We start from the raw sequence: 12233 nt of genomic DNA on the forward strand, positions 1-12233 counted from the left end.
TCATTCCATTTCATCAATAAAAGTCTCTTTCATAACCATTTCCATTCAGTTAGTTATTATCTAACTATCTTTATTCAGCCAAGTGGTTGTTGTGTCAGTTTCCATAGCTGGAATCAGTTTCCGCAGCTGGAATCAGTTTCCGCAGCTGGAATTAGTTTCTACAGCTAGAATCAGTTCCCGCAGCCAGAAGCAGTTTCTGCAGCCACCACTCTGTTTTTCAAATTAACAGTCAAGATGTTAGTTCAATAATCATGAAAATGCAGGTATGACTGAGCATATGTTATGAAGACATGGAGCATCTAAAGACATCAATAAGGAGCAATTGATTAAGGGATAATGGACAACAAATGGCAAAGATTCCAAGGTATGAGTAAAAATTTCTTTCAAATAACAATCAAAGGCACAATTTTGCATAGTTATTAAACCTTAAAGCTCCACTATATGCAATGATTACCACGATAGCTCCATTACAATTCCATGACATTCCTCCATGAACCATGCATTTATTCCCTAAACGATCTCATGATTAATTTTCGGGTTTAACTCTTAGTTGACTGCACTTTCACACTCCACTTGTAATCATGAGATGTGACCCATTTAATTACAGCTCCTCTCCACCGCACTTTTCGCAGCCATTTCATAAACGTGTAACATCTCCTACGCAGCCGTTCAGTTCAAAAATTCTGACTTCACTTCACTACCCTACCATTTTGTTAAAGCCACACCTCGTTCACATACGTCTCCACTCCATTTCATGAACTCACCTCGGCTGCCTATCCTCTGTTTCCACTTACAGTTCCTAAACACTCCCGCTACCTTTTATGCATCTTCCATCTTCAGCCATTGTTTTCCTCTCCATAAACCCTACAACCTAGATGTCTTACCTCTGCTAAACCATCACACGCAGTTGAATTTCAAACAAAGGAAAGGATGGGACGGTTATTGAGGGTAGAACCGGAAGGGCCTAAGTTCTTAGAAGGATACCCTCAAGTAAAAGACTTGCTGAAGAAGGCAAAATGGCTACGTTTCATTCAAAAATTTAAGGGCCACAATAAGGAGATAACAAAAGCTTTTGCAAGGTCTTTCAACGGCTAGGTGGTGGAAATTGGAGACCTTAAGTTCACGGTCATTGAAGCATCCATAGCAGCTGCTATAGACATGCCCCAGGAAGGTGAACGTTGGTTTAAAAACAAAATTTTGGATGAGAAGGCATGGAGAGTCATATTATGTAACCCAGGTATGGATGTTACTGTATTCACAAAAGGAATTCCTGTTCATGCATTAAAAGAAGAGTGGGCCAGCTTATTGTTAATCATTCAAAACTTTATTACTTGTGAAGGCCGTTTTGGAGCAATGTACATGTATCATGCTCAGTTATTGATGAACTTCTTAGAGAACCAAACCCTTAATCTGCCCTATTTCTTATTGCTAAGCTTGAAAAAAATGTGCACAATAGTCCAAAAGAACATAGAAGACATAGAACCTCATTTATATCATCACGGGCTTGTGAGGATTCTAATTGAAGACCAATTGAAGAAAAACAAAGATACCTGGGAACAGTTTTTAGTAAGAAACTACTTTCAAGAGCCATCTGAGGCACCTGAAAGCAGTACACCAAAAACACCAAGAAGGAGTAGGAGAAAAGAAAAAAGTGCAATAATTCAAGATTCTCCTATTAGCAAAACTAAAGAAGTTGGTAAAAAAGAGGAGGAAAGAACTAAGGATAGAAAACAGAGGAAATTGAAAGGAAAAAGGAGCATAGAAGATGTCTACCAATCACTAGAATCATTTGTAGAGGAAGACTATCAAGTGTTGTCTGAGAGACTAGTGCATCTTCAAAAACAAGCTGCTACAGCCAAGAGGAAAGAAAAAGGAAAATAGAGCATGGAAGAAGAGAGTACTAGCCCACAGTATTTAAGAAGAAGCAGTAGGCTTAGAGGAAAGTGGAGGAAAACACAAGTAAAAGGACCCCACTTCATTGAATTTGGTGGGGAAACACCCGAGAAACCTCCAGCTGGCCGTAGCCCACCTCATCCTCAGACAAATATTGAAACCAGTCCTCCATATGTTGATGTAAGTCCTTCTCGGCCAGAATTAGAAATCAGTCTTCCTCCTCAACAAGACTTTGAGGTCAGCCAAAGGAAAACACCCGAAATAGATCCAAATCAGCAAGAGGTGTATGATTATCTCGAATCCTTAGAGAAGACAGCTGCAGGCCCGAGAACATCATCCACTCTGCCTCACGTAGCACAAGAAGCACAAATCCAATCATTGAAACAAGAAGTGTTTGAATTGGAGGTTTTAAACAGGCACATTAAACAAAAAAATGAAGCATTAAAGGAGAAAAGCAAAGTGGAAAAAATCATTCATGATAATACTATGTTACATCTGGGACTGTGGCAGAAAAAGAACAAGAAATTAAAGAAAAAGTGCAGGAAGTTGAGTAGGGAATTAATCAATCTCAAATTCAGATGTTTGATAAGGAAGCCTAGGATGGTAGTAGCACCAAGAAAGAAGAGAAGAGGACTGGATGTACTAGCAGAGGCTTCAGAACATATGGACTAAAGGGGGATGACCAAAATTTTGGTTGCATGAGGACATGCAACACCTTCACAGTGGGGGTATGCTGAGTCCCAAACTTGCATCTTCCCTATAAACCTTTTTAGCCTTTTTCCATTTACTTTTACCTCCTAAGCTGTCAAATCATTGCATATTAGTTTAAAAAGAGCATATAAAATGGTTTCCTAACTATGTCTTGTGACTGTTGTTTGATCTAGATTTTTTCTCGGTCAGCTGCGGAATCTTGTCACTTTCCGCAGCCAACTCAACTTTCCGCAGCCTTTTTCTTGAAGTCTATGTTACAGGTGTCTATAGGAAAATCCGGCCACATGGGCAAGTTGCAAATGATGTGGACATGGACCGTGTCCTCTTGGTTCAGCCGAATCCCTCATAGAAGGCCGTGGTCAAAGACAGTCAATCGGTGGTCAACCTAAGAGTTTTACGGTGGCAGAACTTTGTTTTTCACCACGTGAAGACTTGTGTGGCAAATTCCTAAATCTCAAGAGACATGCTAACACCTGTGGACTGCTCCATGAACCGAATCTAACAGCCACCCTCCTTGGATTTAATTTTCATGGCTACCATCATGCTAGATTTCTGGACGTGGTTATTCACGTGTCTGTTTATCAGCGCAGATTTTAGGAAAGTAGTTGTGTCATCCTCTGTTATAAATAAAGCGTTCTCATACGCATATTAGCTAGCTTTTTGAATGTAATTTTGATTGTTTACGAACCCACTGTGCCGTGACTTGATCCTTATGTTATGACTGCATTTTAATACATGAGAAGACATTGTTTTTAAGCTCAATTCGTGGTTGATTGCTGATTGGCCGAGGTTGTGCAGAGGGCCCCTGTACACACCAAGGTTCTGTAATTGTTGTATAGTTTCATGCTTTCTTCCTTTACGTTTTTGATGCCATAATTGTTTGCTTGTATATATTACACTGCTTATGGTATTCATGTTGATTTTTGTCCATAGTTTTTTTATGCTTTCTAATGTTGTTAACTGATCAATGTCTTTATTTCATGTTCTAATAGACAGCCCAGGCATTTGCACATAGATTTTTAATGACTAATGACATGGAATTATCTTGTCCTTCTGCTGATTTATTTTCTTAGTTCTAATTCCAGCACTGTTTATTTCTTTCAGTTTTTTTTTGTTCATTTACTTTTCTGCAAGATAGATATTAGATTACTCATGTCATTTTCAGTTACCTCTTATAGCCAGAGCGAGTCAAATGGTGAGGGATTGAAGTATGAATGCGTAGTTTGATATTAGTTTATTTTTCTGCAAGTTAGTTATTGAATTGTTCATGTCATTTTCAGTTACCTCCTATAGCCAGAGCGAGTCAAATGGTGAGGGATTGAAGTATGAATATATAGTTTGATCTTAGTTTCATTTTATGCAAATTAGATATCAGATTGCTCAATTTGTTTATGATTACCTCCTATAGCCAGAGCGATTCGGATGGTGATGGGTCAGAATATGATTTGATGTAATATGATTTAGTTTACTTTGCTTGCATTTTTTGAATTTCTTTGAGTTCAGTTTCTTTTTATACAGCAGCAAGGATATTGGGTTTCATAGTCACTAGCTCACTGTTTGGTTTAATTAGAATATAGGCACATTTTTATTTTCTCTTAGGAATTGATTTCATCATTGCAAGTTTTAAAACCTTTTTGATAACTTTAAAGTTTGGAAATCATTTTAAAGGTCACCATTGCCTTGAACACTTATATCCATACTTGACTTTTAGAATTGCCATCTCACATTAGGGAATCAACAAAAGATAAACCCAAAAACAAACCAAAAATAAAAAACGACAAAGAAGTAAGAAATCGGTTATCTTGCATATATAGTGCACCTCACTTCAGCAGTTTACGACTCCTGGATTGACAATTTATATAGCAATTTAGGACACACTAAATTGACCAAACACATAGAAACCATGGAAACTCAACCATAATATCACCAATATAATGCTACAAATTATCATAGATCACAATAAGGAAATATTGTTGGATAAGGTTGTCATTGATGTCAATATGATGTCATGTCCATCATTGTTGAAGCTAACCTTGTCTGTCATTGATGATGACAAACGCTAGAATCACTTAAGTCAATATGATGTCAAGCCATTAATGAAGTTAACCCCAGGGAAAATAATATAGTCGAAGATAAAGGAAACCCTAACCTTAGATGTTGTGCATTTATGTAAAACACTTGCTGAAGATGTTAAAGATGCCCTAAATGCATATATGAAACTCTATATTCATATACTACATGCATGAAAAATATTAAATGCAAATGAATCCTTACACACATAAATGATGCCCAACTAACCTTGCAAATGAAGAGAATTTAAGGAACGATTTTGGAAGGCCCCTATACAAGAATTCATGAATGAGGCAATGAAGAACATGAAGAGGGCATAGACATAAGGACATGAATTGTGAAGACAATTAATGAAGGAATCATCCATGAAGAGGAAGCCCATCTATGAAAGAATGTTGATGTCCTATATTTCTGCACTCATAAATATCAGTCACATTAAAAAATCATTGTTGCTACCTTGGAGGTAGAATTATTCCATGAGACCTATACCATCTTAAAGAGAATAATTTTTCCTTTCCAATGAGCTATTACACGTCCCAAAATTCTAAGCGGTCGGAAAGTTATTTATTTTTTAATTCAAAGTATAATTTCTAGCTAGCAAGCCGACCTGAACGTGTAAATTCAAGTCAGCCTACCTTTATGACGTGACCATTCAATTCATGAACGAAATGTGTATATATAGAAACTGTAGACCTCATTTCTCCTCAACAATTTTGGTGATTATTTCAGAGGAGTACAAAATTAAAAGTAGGATGAGGAGCACATTATAAAACATTTTTTGGGCAACTTTTTAAGGAGGCCGAGGAGGAATACCTCTGTGGTATTCTGGATCTGTGGAGACACTACATTGCAGCAGACTTCAGATTTATGACAGTCTGCTTGAAATCTTGGATTGCAGTCCTGTGGAAGAATTACAATCTTGGATCTGTGGTTATTTGGGTTGGGTTATCACTCAAGGTTGGAAAAGAAGCACAAATTGTTGACTAGTTAAATTGCAGTCCTATGGTGGTGGACCTTGGGCTTAGTGTTGAAGGTTTAGAGCTGCTGCAGCCATTGTGGAAAGTATTTTAATTCCTTCTGAAGATTAAATTTAAACAAGACCTATTCAATCCAGGAGAAATCTACTATTAAGGGCTTCCTTGTAGATTTTCTGAAGTAACCTTTAAGTGGAACTTGAAGTAGTGTTGGGCAGAACTTTAAATACTGTTATAGCAGATTTGAAGCATCCTTTTGTGCCTATTCTAGAAGATCTTCATTAACCAGACTTGTTATGCTCTTAACCTGCAAAAAGATACCCAAATACAGAATATGCGAAGAAAGATACCCAGAACATAGAATAGTGAGAGACAACAACAAATATTTTATTATTCAGAAAGCAATGTTCACTGGCCTCTTCGAGGGGGAAACTCCAATAGAGTAGAGCTTGATAAAAAAATAAGACACAATGCTCCTCGCAGGGAGTCTCTATCCTTTATATGACTCATACATGTAATACCAAGGATCAATACCATGGTTTTATTAATACCATCTATCTAATACTATGGCCCATTTGCAACTAACTGTGGTCCCATCATTAATTGCGGGTTAACCACTTACAATTATTAATATGGGCTTTATTGACTCTTGACTATGAGTCGATCCCATTACATAAATAAGGGGTTAGGGTGGGACCCTAACATGCCCTCCCCCTTAAGACTAGCCTTGTCCTCAACGCTGAAGCTCCGGAAACTGCTGAAGAATAGTGGTTGGTTCCCAAGTTGCATCTTCCGGAGAGGTGTCTTTCCACTTGACGAGGACTTCCCTAATTATGTGGCCCCGCAGGTGCCTGTCTCATGTGTCTAGGACCTGTTCAGGTTGGAGCCATATTGACCCTTCTTCGTCCAATTTAGGTAGACTGGTTTGAATTCTGCAATTGTTCCCAATCACTTTCTTAAGGCATGAGACATGGAAAACTGGATGGATTTTTGCAGTAGGTGGCAAAGCCAACTTGTAAGCCACTTCTCCAATGCGTTGAAGTACTTGATATGGTCTGTAGAATTTTGGAGATAGTTTCTGACAACCCTTGTCTTTGAGTGATGTTTGCTTATATGGTTGCAGCCTCAAAAAGACCTGATCCCCTTCTTGAAATTGGCGCTCTGAGCGATGCTAGTCTACCTGTTTCTTCATGCGGTTTTGAGCTTGATGAAGATTCTCTCTAAGATGGGCGAGCATGGTTGCGTGGTGTTGTAGGAGTTGATCCACTGCTTGTACCTTTGAGCACCCCTTGATATAAGAAGTAGGGGAAGGAGGGAGTTGACTATATATTGCTTCATAGGGAGTCATTTTGGTGGTGGCATGATAGTTGGTGTTATACCACCATTCAGCCAGAGGTAACCACTGTACCCAAAGATGTTGCTTTTCTGAAGTGAAACACGTAAGGTAGGTTTCCAGACATTTATTGACGGCTTCAGTTTGACCATCCGTTTGCGGATGATAGGAAGTACTAAGTTTTAGTTGAGTGCCTTATAGCCTGAAGAGTTCCTGCCAAAAATTACTGGTGAAGATTGGGTCGCGATTGGACACAATAGAAGTGGGCATGCCATGCAATTTGAAGATCTAATCCATGAAAGATTGAGCGACCAAAGTCGGTGTAAACGGGTGGGGTAGGGTGCAAAAATGAGCATACTTCGAAATTCTGTCCACAACCACCATGATGACTGACTTGTTTCCTGACTTTGGAAGACCTGTAATGAAATCCATAGAAACCTCCGTCCAAATTGATGCCGGGATGGGCAACGGTTGTAATGTGTCTGGTGTGTTAACGGTCTCCCCTTTGTGGCATTGACAGACATCGCATTCTGCTACGAAAGTAAGGATGTCCTTTTTCATGCCTGTCCAAAAAAATGATCTTCTAGTGCGAGCATACGTCTTCTGAAAGCCTGCATGTCCTGCAATGGGGGATGAGTGAAATTCTGTAAAAATGCGACTTTTGAGGGTGGATGTTGGTGATATTGCGACTCAGTCCCCATAGCGAAGAATCTCATCCTGCCACGAGTAGGCCTTGGTGGAATTTGGATCTACCTACAATTGAGAAATGAGTTGGGAGAGCCCGGGATGTGAAAACCAGTCCCTGCGAGCCTCTTCAATCCATTCTGGAATGGGGAGGGAAATTGCTAGCAGGGTACTTTCCTCCTCAAATTGGTGAGATAATGCATCTGCTACACTATTGTCTTGCCCTTTCTTGTAAATGATCTCATAATCATATCCCAGCATTTTGGCGAGCCATTTATTTTGTTGTGGGGAGGATAGGCGTTGCTCCAAAAAATATTTAAGACTGTGATGGTCTGTGTGGATTCGGAAACGTCGCCCCAATAAGTAAGGTCGCCAGGTCTCTACTGCATGTAAGATGGCCATCATTTCCTTCTCGTAGGTAGATTGTCCCAGATTCTTCCCACTTAGTTGTTGGCTTGTGAGGGCCAAAGGTCGCCCTTCCTGCATTAAGACTGCCCCAATACCTGTACCCGAAGCATCACATTCAATGACAAAAGATTTGGTGAAGTCAGGTAGTGCTAAGTCTAGAGTGGAACACATGGCATTTTTGAGAGCTGTAAATGCCTGTTGTGCGTCCTCATTCCAGAAGAATGAATTTTTCTTCACGAGTTGAGTGAGGGGCTTCGCTATGCGACCATAGTTGCAGAAAAATTTACGATAATAGCTTGTGAGACCCAAAAATCCTCTCAAGCTCTTAGGTTGAGGCCAATCCTGCATTGCCTGGATCTTTTTGGGGTCCACCTTGACACCTTCACGCCCCACAATGTGGCCCAAATACTCAACTTATTCCATGCCAAATGAACACTTGGACATCTTGACAAATAATATATGCTTGCAGAGCAGTTGTAAGAGTAGATCTACATGCTGAAGATGTGCGGCCCAAGTGCAACTATAGATGAGGATGTCATCGAAGAAGACAAGGACAAATTTCCTGAGATATGGTTTGAGAATGTGGTTCATAAGGCTCTGAAAAGTAGAGGGGGCATTACAAAGACCGAATGGTATGACCAAGAACTCATAATGGCCTTCATGAGTTCTCAAAGCAGTCTTTGGAATGTTGACTTCCTTCATGCGAATTTGGTGGTAGCTCGAGCGAAGATCCAGCTTAGTGAAGAATTGAGCCCCATTGAGTTCATCCAGCAAATCGTCAACCACCGGGATGGGAAATTTATCTTTGACTGTCAACTTATTGAGGGCCCTGAAGTCTTGACACATCCGCACTCCCCATATTTCTTGAGCACCATGACCATCGGTGAGGAATAAGGACTAATGCTGGGACAAATGACACCTGCTTCAAAAAGTTCCTTGATTATTTTTTCTATTTCATTCTTTTGGGTGAACAGATATTTGTATGGGCGCACATTTGGGGGTTGGGCCCCTGGAACCAAGGTGATGCTATGATCATGTTCCCCTCTCGAGGGTGGAAGCTCATGAGGCTTGTCAAAGACCGATAGATGGTTATTTAAAATCTGTTGCATCTCAGGATGAATCGATAGAGACTTGGTTTCAACTGCCTGGACGGCATTAAATTGAGCTATAACTTCATGATGGCCTTTTTTTAGCAATTTTTCCATCCTATGCGAGCTAATGATAGAGGGAGCTCCTGCCTGGAGTCCACAGAGGGTATGTGTGGAGTTGTTCTGCTTAAAACTCATATATAACTCCTGGAAATCCATTGTGATTGGCCCAAGAGTGCAAAGCCATTCAGCACCGAGGACAATGTCGCACCCTCCCATGTGTATGGCAAACATGTGGGTCTTCAACTGATAATCCCCCATTTGAAGTTTGACATTTTCACAGCGGCCTTCACATTTCATTGTGCCCCCATCCGCAATTTGGACTTGGAAGTTAGAAACTGCTTGTACAAAACAATGCACTGCTTCCGCGACTTTTTGATGGATGAAATTATGTGTACTTCCACTATCAATCAAGACTACTACTGGGCGATGTTTAATAAAACCTCTGATTTTGAGAGTTTGAGGTGAAGAAATCCCTGCCAAAGCATGCAGCAAAATAACTGGTTCGTCAGGGACATTGTCCTTTTGGTTGCCCTCTTCCACCGCCTCATGTTCCTCCAGTGGTGGGTCTTCCTCCGATGAGCTGTAATCAGTGGCATCAATTTGAGAAAATTTGGGCTCCTTGCATTTATGACCTGGGGAGTATTTTTCATCACAGTAGTAACATAATCCTTGTTTTCTTCTTTCGGCCATTTTTGCAGGTGACACCTTTTGAACCTTAAGTGTTTGAGTCGTGTTGTGAGCCTATGGGGGGCGACCCTTAGTGGTGAAATTTGGGCGATTGTACTGGGCTGCTAAAGCGAGTTCCACGTTACGAGCTACCTTACAAGCCTCCATCCATGTGGGAGGGTGGTGCAGTAAGACGTGGGCTTTTATGGCTTCTTTAAGACCGCTGATAAAACATTCCGTGTAGAACACATCTGTGAGACCCCTATTGCGGAAGGCTAAGGCTTCAAAGGCTGTAATATATTCATCCACTTTGCCATTCTGTCGAAGCTTAGTAAGACGACCCAAAAAGAAGAGTCCTGGTCAAAGCGTTTTGTAAGAGCTTTTTTGAAGGAGTTCCAAGTCCTAAAAGGTCCATTGCAACGTTGATGCCATTCCCACCATTGCCACCTTTCATTGTCCAAGTACATGCTCCCCACCATAAGCTCAGTCTCATTATCTAAGATGTTATTCAGATTGAAATATTGCTCCATTTGTGCTATCCATGCTGCCGGGTGAGAACCATCAAATTTATGCATATCCAACTTGGGAGGTCACGAACGGGATTTTTGGTGGGGGCCCCCGAGGTGAAGAGAGTGGCTAGACTCATCCTCACTATGTCCATTTCCAATATACGCCTCCTCATGGGCTTCCTCCTTGCCCGTCGGGATTATGCTCGGGATCAGGCTATTTAGTCGGTCAAGCTGAATGTGGAGGGATTGCAAGGATTCTTCAAGTTTGTCCATCCTTTCATTGGCCATAGCTTGAGCTCTAGTTTCTACCATGCACCGACCTGATGTTTTTGAAAATTGGGACTGCCTAAGAAAAAATTTTCACTAAGAATTGAATGGTACCACCGTGCTCAGCTCGTCATCCTCATTCTGATGGGCTAGATCACCAAATCCTCAAAATGTTAATGCGGCCAAAAGTCCTGCGAAAATTATACCCCGGTATAGGAACCCCACACAACTACTCAGATCTGGTGGATCTAAAAGATCTGAATGGCGGATTGGATAGCTCTGGGCGGCGGAACAGACTGTTGTTGTGGATCTGATGGATCTAATAGATCGGAATGGCTGGTATGCTAACTCGGAACTGTGGAACTGATGTCTGCTGCTGCTGCACCTCTTTGCATGCTAATCTGGCAGAGATGATGTGTGATCCCCAGATAGAAAAGGGAACTATGATCTCGAGGAGTGTCAGGTGCTACAGATCGCAATATACATAAGGGTCTGACAGTAGTACTTGGCCCAATGTTTCAGGGCTCTAACTAAGGAGGATCAACCGTACCCTTAGCCATACAACCCGACTACCTTATCGTACGGGTGAGTAATCTCTTCGAGTGCTATTCTCAGTGTACTGTAGCAGCAAGATGGTCGACGGTTTATCTATGGTGAGGTTGCAGAGGAGCTAAGGGGATTCTGATATACCCAGAAGGTACTTGGAAGACCGTCCGTACGCGGTTCTGTCTAATGCGGTACTACTCGAAGGGGTACCCACAGGGGTTACAAGGGAGTCCAACAAGTGTGACCAGCTCTTGTATTTCCTGTGTGCATGCCTCCCCAAATCCGCAGGTTTATGCACTCATTGATAGATCCCATGGTTTAAAGACGTCGGAACACGTCTCTAGCAAAAAAAAAATTGCTAAGAAATGGAGATCCCACTGGCCCTGGAAAGTGCTCTGATACCACTTGTTATGCTCTTAACTTGCAAAAAGATACCCAAATATAGAATATGCGAAGAAAGATACCCAGAACATAGAATAGTGAGAGACAACAGCAAATATTTTATTATTCAAAAAGCAATGTTCACTGGCCTCTTCGAGGGGGAAACCTCCAATAGAGCAGAGCTTGATACAAAAATAAGACACAATGCTCCTCGCAGGGAGTCTCTATCCTTTATATATGACTCATACATGCAATACCAAGGATCAATACCATGGTTTTATTAATACCATCTATCTAATACTACGGCCCATTTGCAACTAGTTGTGGTCCCGTCATTAATTGCGGGTTAACCACTTACAATTATTAATATGGGCTTTATTGACTCTTGACTATGAATCGATCCCATTACATAAATAAGGGGGTTAGGGTGGGACCCTGACAAGATTTTTGGTCCAACCTGTGAAGCATTTATTGGTATTCCTAGATTATTGCTTGGACCATCATTGAATACAACTTGAAGCAAAATTGAAGTACCCTTCAAGTCTTGTTGAAGAACATTGTAAGAGTGGTGTGCAGATCTATGGAGAATATCTTGGGGAAGCCTATTAAAGACACCTTAAGCATTAAAGACTTGTTAAAT

This window comes from Pinus tabuliformis, chromosome 9 (genome assembly GCF_031772625.1).
Source record: "Pinus tabuliformis cultivar Carrire ecotype Pingquan chromosome 9, CPIR1, whole genome shotgun sequence".
In the NCBI taxonomy this organism is placed as follows: domain Eukaryota; kingdom Viridiplantae; phylum Streptophyta; class Pinopsida; order Pinales; family Pinaceae; genus Pinus; species Pinus tabuliformis.